The sequence below is a fragment of the Cyprinus carpio genome, chromosome B6 (genome assembly GCF_018340385.1).
Source record: "Cyprinus carpio isolate SPL01 chromosome B6, ASM1834038v1, whole genome shotgun sequence".
NCBI classification, from domain to species: Eukaryota; Metazoa; Chordata; class Actinopteri; order Cypriniformes; family Cyprinidae; genus Cyprinus; species Cyprinus carpio.
Window position 1 is genome coordinate 2505158 of NC_056602.1, and position 6545 is coordinate 2511702.

The window sequence follows — 6545 nt, forward strand, 5'->3', positions numbered from 1 at the left end:
AGTTTATATGTTACAGTCATAGCTCAGATTGTTCAGTGAGTTCATGAGTCACTATGTTACAAATGAATGATTGTGTTTCTCTCACCATCAATTCTAAACAAGATTTAACCCATTTAACATGAATATTGATTTAGCTGTCATGATCTAATTTGGTTTTAAGTCTAAAAAGTGAAAATAACTGTTACTGTAAAATACTATTTTCTTGAAAAGGTTTGAAGAGATAAAGAACAATGGCAGAATCTTCACCAACATCAACAAAAGCAAGAAAAACCAGGAGACAGAGTACTGAGTTTGTGCCTCCATGTAAGTCAATAACCCAGAAAAACACTGAGTGTATGAATGATTTTTACTCTTAACAAATAATATTTAATATGTACAGCAGATAATGAAATAATGTCAGCTTAACTCAATATTTCTTGTTAATGTATTTATTAGGTGAGTGGTCATGATATTAGCTTCACATTAGGGTTCATTTTACAAAAATAACCAGCTGACTGTACACGATCACTTACATATTTGAGTTTCTTCAGCATTTTTGTCTCTAAACAATCTTTACATTCAACCAGCTTCACAAGGTGCATCATGGGATTCTTTATAAACAGTATTGGAGTTCACACTAATCCTAAATAATGTCTCTTTCCAGTAATGTCATCCTCCATTAGTTCACTGTCTGAGGAGATTCAGTGCTCTATATGTCGGGATGTGATGTTTTTTTTTATAGTCTCGACTCCATGTGGACACAACTTCTGCAAGATCTGTCTGAATAAGTACTGGGACAACAGCCAGACCTGCAGCTGTCCATACTGTCAAGAAACATTCAAGCAAAGACCTGATCTCAAGATTAATACCACACTCCGAGAGCTCGTAGATCACTATAAGAAGAAAAGTCCTGAGAAAACAACTGAAGTTCTGTGTGACATCTGTGAGGAAAGAAAGCTGAAAGCCCTGAAGTCATGTCTGGTGTGTCAGAGCTCTTACTGTGAAACTCACCTGGAGCCTCATTTGAGAGTGACAGGTTTGAAGAAACACAAACTGATGGATCCTGTGAGTAACCTGGAGGACTATATATGTCAGAAACATGAGAGACCTCTGGATCTGTTCTGTAGAGATGATCAGACATGTGTGTGTTCAATCTGCTCTGTGAAAGACCACAAGAACCACAACACTGTTCCTATAGAAGAGGAGAGTCAAGAGAAGAAGGTAGATGTTATTTTTCTTCTTTTAAAGGACTGATATCATGAGGAATCAGATTTTATTTCATGTTGTGAAGTAAAATTTCATAATGAAAACATTGTGAGTTTAATCTGTTATGATAAATGTGTCTGTGTTGTTCTCTCTATAGAATGAACTGATGAAGACACAGAAAGACATGCAGCTGATGATCCAGAACAGAATCAAGAAGATTCAAGACATCAAACACTCAGCAGAAGTCAGAAAAGTGAGTTTAAAATAATATAATAAAATAAATGTAAATATTTATAATTGCAACAAACTTCAATGTTGAGGAAAGAAAGAGGCCGGATCCAGCAGACATAACAATAACAAAATAAACAAACAATCAAACAAATGAGTGACAGCCCATCACAGATGACTATCACACTAAAATATACAGCAACAGCTATAAAACAACAACTAAAATGTCCAGGGGTCTCATTTATAAAACTCTCCGTAGATTTCATCCTAAAAGTGTATGAAAATGCTAGATTTTGCATACACACTAAAGTTTTTAGATTTATAAAACCATGCATACGCCAGAACCTGAGCAAAAATCCCTTTATAAATCTCAGTCAGGGGAAGATGTGGGTACGTGCATCTCCACCCCGACTCCTCCCCGAAATCACCATATATGTAGCTTACAACACCTAGTTTTACTATGCATATCCTCATCTGCATATAATTTCCATGGATATTCCCATCCACGTGACACCACAGTTAACGCCGTTAAAGGAATAAGACATCAAAATATCTCAAAATATGACATACGCAGTATAAATGCAATTTGTGCCATACACAATGTTTATTGCTAAAAATCATCCAGTATTCTTATTATGTTTTAGCATAAATATATTACAATATTTTAGAATAGCGTTGATCTCATTGTTTTCCACTGGCCAAATAGTATTTCAGTTGTTTTAAACAATTCAAATCAAATTTAATTTATGCAATTATACAGATAAGGTGAACATCTTTTAGCTATTTTTAGCCTATATTCATTGCAGTGTAAATAGAATTGTCTGACTCGGCACGTCACTGACAAAGTAGCCTATTTTAAAAAGAAAATTACCATTTTCTTCAAATTACCATTTTCTTCAAAGTTGTGTCCTTCAGATACAGTGGTACTTTTCATAATGTTGTGGAGATGCCTTCAAACGTCATCATCACCTCCGTGCAGCTGCGGTTGTACAGTAAGATATTATCATTGGACCTATTGAAACCAGATGATATAGACCGTTCCACCGAATCCAGCGGTGTCTGCCACAATTTTGAAGTGCGCATCATTGATCATTGTTCTCACAAAAATATTTTCTCATAACATGAGATATGCTTTAGTTTGAAGATGAATTATTGTGCATCTATAGCACTCCTCGCTGTCATTAAAACAGCATACCACAGGAAAAGTGATCAAGCGCATACACTAAACATGCCTAAATTCGTATCATTTTTAACATCTGCGTAATGACTTTATGTAATTTCAGTGATTATCTGCATTAATGAGATTGGAGTATTTAATGTAAATGTGTATATCGAAATGAAAACAGATTTTAAAATCGTTGTTTTATTCATTACTTTTCTCACTCCAGGAAAAAGAGTGCGTACGCATGGTCTAGAATGTCTGTACTTTGCGTACATATTTATGGCAAGTTTATTTTTTATAAATCCAGATATGTGCGTGGAAAATTGCGTACGCATTTTCAATGCCCATTTTGTGCATACGCAGTGTTTATAAATGAGACCCCAGGGCCTGTTCTGTTCTCGTCCAGGGTGCAGGGTGAAGTTTAATACTTCATTTGAGGGATTCTGAAACACATGTTGCCTATGTATGTGAAAAAAAAACTTGCATGAACAATAATAACACAGATTCTTCTCTAAGCAAACACAGCTAATAATTTGTTGCCTGTCCTGGTTGACCAGAGAAACACAGAGAAGGAGAAAGCAGCCCGTGTCGAGCTCTTCACTGATCTCATCCGCTCCATTCAGAGACATCAGACTGAACTGCTGGAGGTGATGGAGGAGCAGCAGAAAGCAGCAGAGAAACAGGAGCAAGTGCTGATTAAGAGTTGGAGCAGGAGATCACTGAGCTAAAGATGAGAAACACTGAGCTGGAGCAGCTCTCACACACTGACGATCACCTCCCACCTCCTACAGGTCAGTCAACATGATCTCTCTGATCAATGATAATGCAGGATATGACACCATAACACTCCCCATGCTGAAGGATTTCTCCTCTCTCCTGCTGTAGATTCACTCATCCCTGTGCAGCCCCTAGAAACACCAGGAACTGGCCTGAGATCAGTATGAAGACTCATGAGGGTCTGGAGACTCTGAGGAGAGCTCTGACTCAACTGAAGGACACTATAGATGAGAAACTCACACAAACTGGTACATCAATACACACACTGATCAGATAGAAACATGATGATGTACTCAATTCTTTAACTATAAGGTTCAGATCTGATGATGTTTTCTTGTGGTGTGTCTCTACAGAGCAGAAGTGGATGCAAAAGTATGCAGGTACAGTGTGCTGTCTGCACTACACTAGTTTACATTCATACACTCACTGCTTCATTACTGCACTACAATCTGATTAAACACTGGATTAATTAAAACATATTCATCAAATAATATCTGTATTCTGTGTTTTCTCAGTGGATGTGACTCTGGATCCTGATACAGCTCATCCTAAACTCATTCTGTCTGATGATGGAAAACAAGTGAGACATGGAGACATTAGACAGAAACTCCCAAACAAACCAGAGAGATTTGATCCATGTCCCTGTGTCCTGGGAAAGGAGGGATTCTCCTCAGGGAGATTTTATTTTGAGGTGCAGGTGAAGGGAAAGACTGATTGGGATTTAGGAGTGGCCAGAGAATCTATTAACAGGAAGGGAATGATCACACTGAGACCCAGTAATGGTTACTGGACTGTGATTCTGAGGAATGGAGATGAATATAAAACCTGTGAGAATCGTCATGTCACTCTGTCTCTGAGAGTGAAGCCACAGCGGGTCGGTGTGTTTGTGGATTATGAGGAGGGTCTGGTCTCCTTTTATGATGTGGAGTCCAGCTCTCATATCTACTCTTTCACTGCTCAGTCTTTCACTGAAAAACTTTATCCATATTTTTGCCCATGTAATAATGATGGAAGTAAAAACTCAAGCCCACTGATCATAACACCTGTCAATTATAATAAATGAATTTACTCAATTATCAAATGCAAGATTAAAATAATGAATTTTATAATTAAAAATCTGGAAACATTATGTGCTGCTATTTTTTCATTTGTTTTTCAGTTTTTAAAATTTAAATGATCTTATTACATATTTTTAATGTAAATATATAATACATGTTCAGTAAATTATTTTTTGTTGAACTTTTCATAAATATTCATGCCATTTTTCTACCTGACAAAGTGAAATTGCCAAAAAAAAAAAAAAAAAACTATGATAACCTTAATAAATGTCTGTATAATTGAGATGCGCTGTGATCGTTCTGTTATAAGGAGTGAGACAGCAGCATGCAATGCACAATAAATATCACATAACATCACAAAAGAAGGTCATAATCCTTTTAAAACATTTATTTCATATTATTATACAAAATATTCCCATATTATTCTATAGCTTTTGTTTACCACGTGTAAATTTGAAAATAATAGGGACATATACTTTGTCGATGTTAAAATTCTTTTTAATATGCCAATAAAATGTACAACAGTTCGCTTTTTAATGTTCATTATGGTTTTTTGTTATCCTTATGTTTGATTGTTATTTGTATCTTTGAATCTTTTTTGTCTGTTTTTTACATCTTTGGTATTTTTTTTTCCAGGGTTTGTTGTTGTTTCAAGTGATGGTCAGATTCCAAAAAAGTTGGGACACTGTACAAAATGTGAGTAAAAAAGGAATGGAATAATTTACAAATCTCATAAACTTATATTTTTATTCACAATAGAATATAGATAACATATCAAATGTTGAAAGTGAGACATTTTGAAATGTCATGCCAAATATTGGCTCATTTTGGATTTTCAATGAGAGAGCTACACATTCAAAAAAGTTCGGGAAAAAAAAAGTTGGGACAGGTAGCAATAAGAGGCCGGGAAAGTTAAATGTACATATAAGGAACAGCTGGAGGACCAATTTGCAACTTATTAGGGTCAATTGGCAACATGATTGGGTATAAAAAGAGCCTCTCAGAGTGGCAGTGTCTCTCAGAAGTCAAGATGGGCAGAGGATCACCAATTCTCCCAATGCTGCGGTGAAAAATAGTGGAGCAATCAGAAAGGAGTTTCTCAGAGAAAAATTGCAAAGAGTTTGAAGTTATCATCATGTACAGTGCATAATATCATCCAAAGATTCAGAGAATCTGGAACAATCTCTGTGCTTAAGGGTCAAGGTTGGAAAACCATACTGGATGCCTGTGATCTTCGGGCCCTTAGACGGCACTGCATCACATACAGGAATGCTACTGTAATGGAAATCACAACATGGGCTCAGGAATACTTCCAGAAAACATAGTCGGTGAACACAATCCACCGTGCCATTCGCCATTGCCGGCTAAAACTCTATAGGTCAAAAAAGAAGCCATATCTAAACATGATCCAGAAGCGTAGGCGTTTTCTCTGGTCCAAGGCTCATTTAAAATAGACTGTGACAAAGTGGAAAACTGTTCTGTAGTCAGAAGAATCAAAATTTGACATTTGAAATTCTTTTTGAAAAACTGGGATCCCATGTCATCCGGACTAAAGAGGACAAGGACAACCCAAGTTGTTATCAGCGCTCAGTTCAGAAGCCTGCATCTCTGATGGTATGCGGTTGTATGAGTGCGTGTGGCATGGGCAGCTTACACATCTGGAAAGGCACCATCAATACTGAAAGGTATATCCAAGTTCTAGAACAACATATGCTCCCATCCAGACGTCGTCTCTTTCAGGGAAGACCTTGCATTTTGCAACATGACAATGCCAGACCACACATACTGCATCAATTACAACATCATGGCGTGCGTAGAAGAAGGATCCGGGTACTGAAATGGCCAGCCTGCAGTCCAGATCTTTCACCCATAGGAAAACATTTGGCACATCATAAAGAGGAAGATGTGACAAAGAAGACCTAAGACAGTTGAGCAAATAGAAGCCTGTATTAAACAAGAATGGGACAACATTCCTATTCCTAAACTTGAGCAACTTGTCTCCTCAGTCCCCAGACGTTTGCAGACTGTTATAAAAAGAAGAGGGGATGCCACACAGTGGTAAACATGGCCTTGTCCCAACTTTTTTGAGATTTTTTTCATGCCATGAAATTTAAAATCAACTTATTTTTCCCATA

General features: G+C 37.0%; 1 pseudogene; it reads left to right on the forward strand.

The window, feature by feature from the left end:
* Window positions 1-215: 215 nt before the first annotated feature.
* On the forward strand, window positions 216-4430 carry LOC109068511 (annotated as a pseudogene).
* The last annotated feature ends 2115 nt before the right edge of the window (window positions 4431-6545 follow it).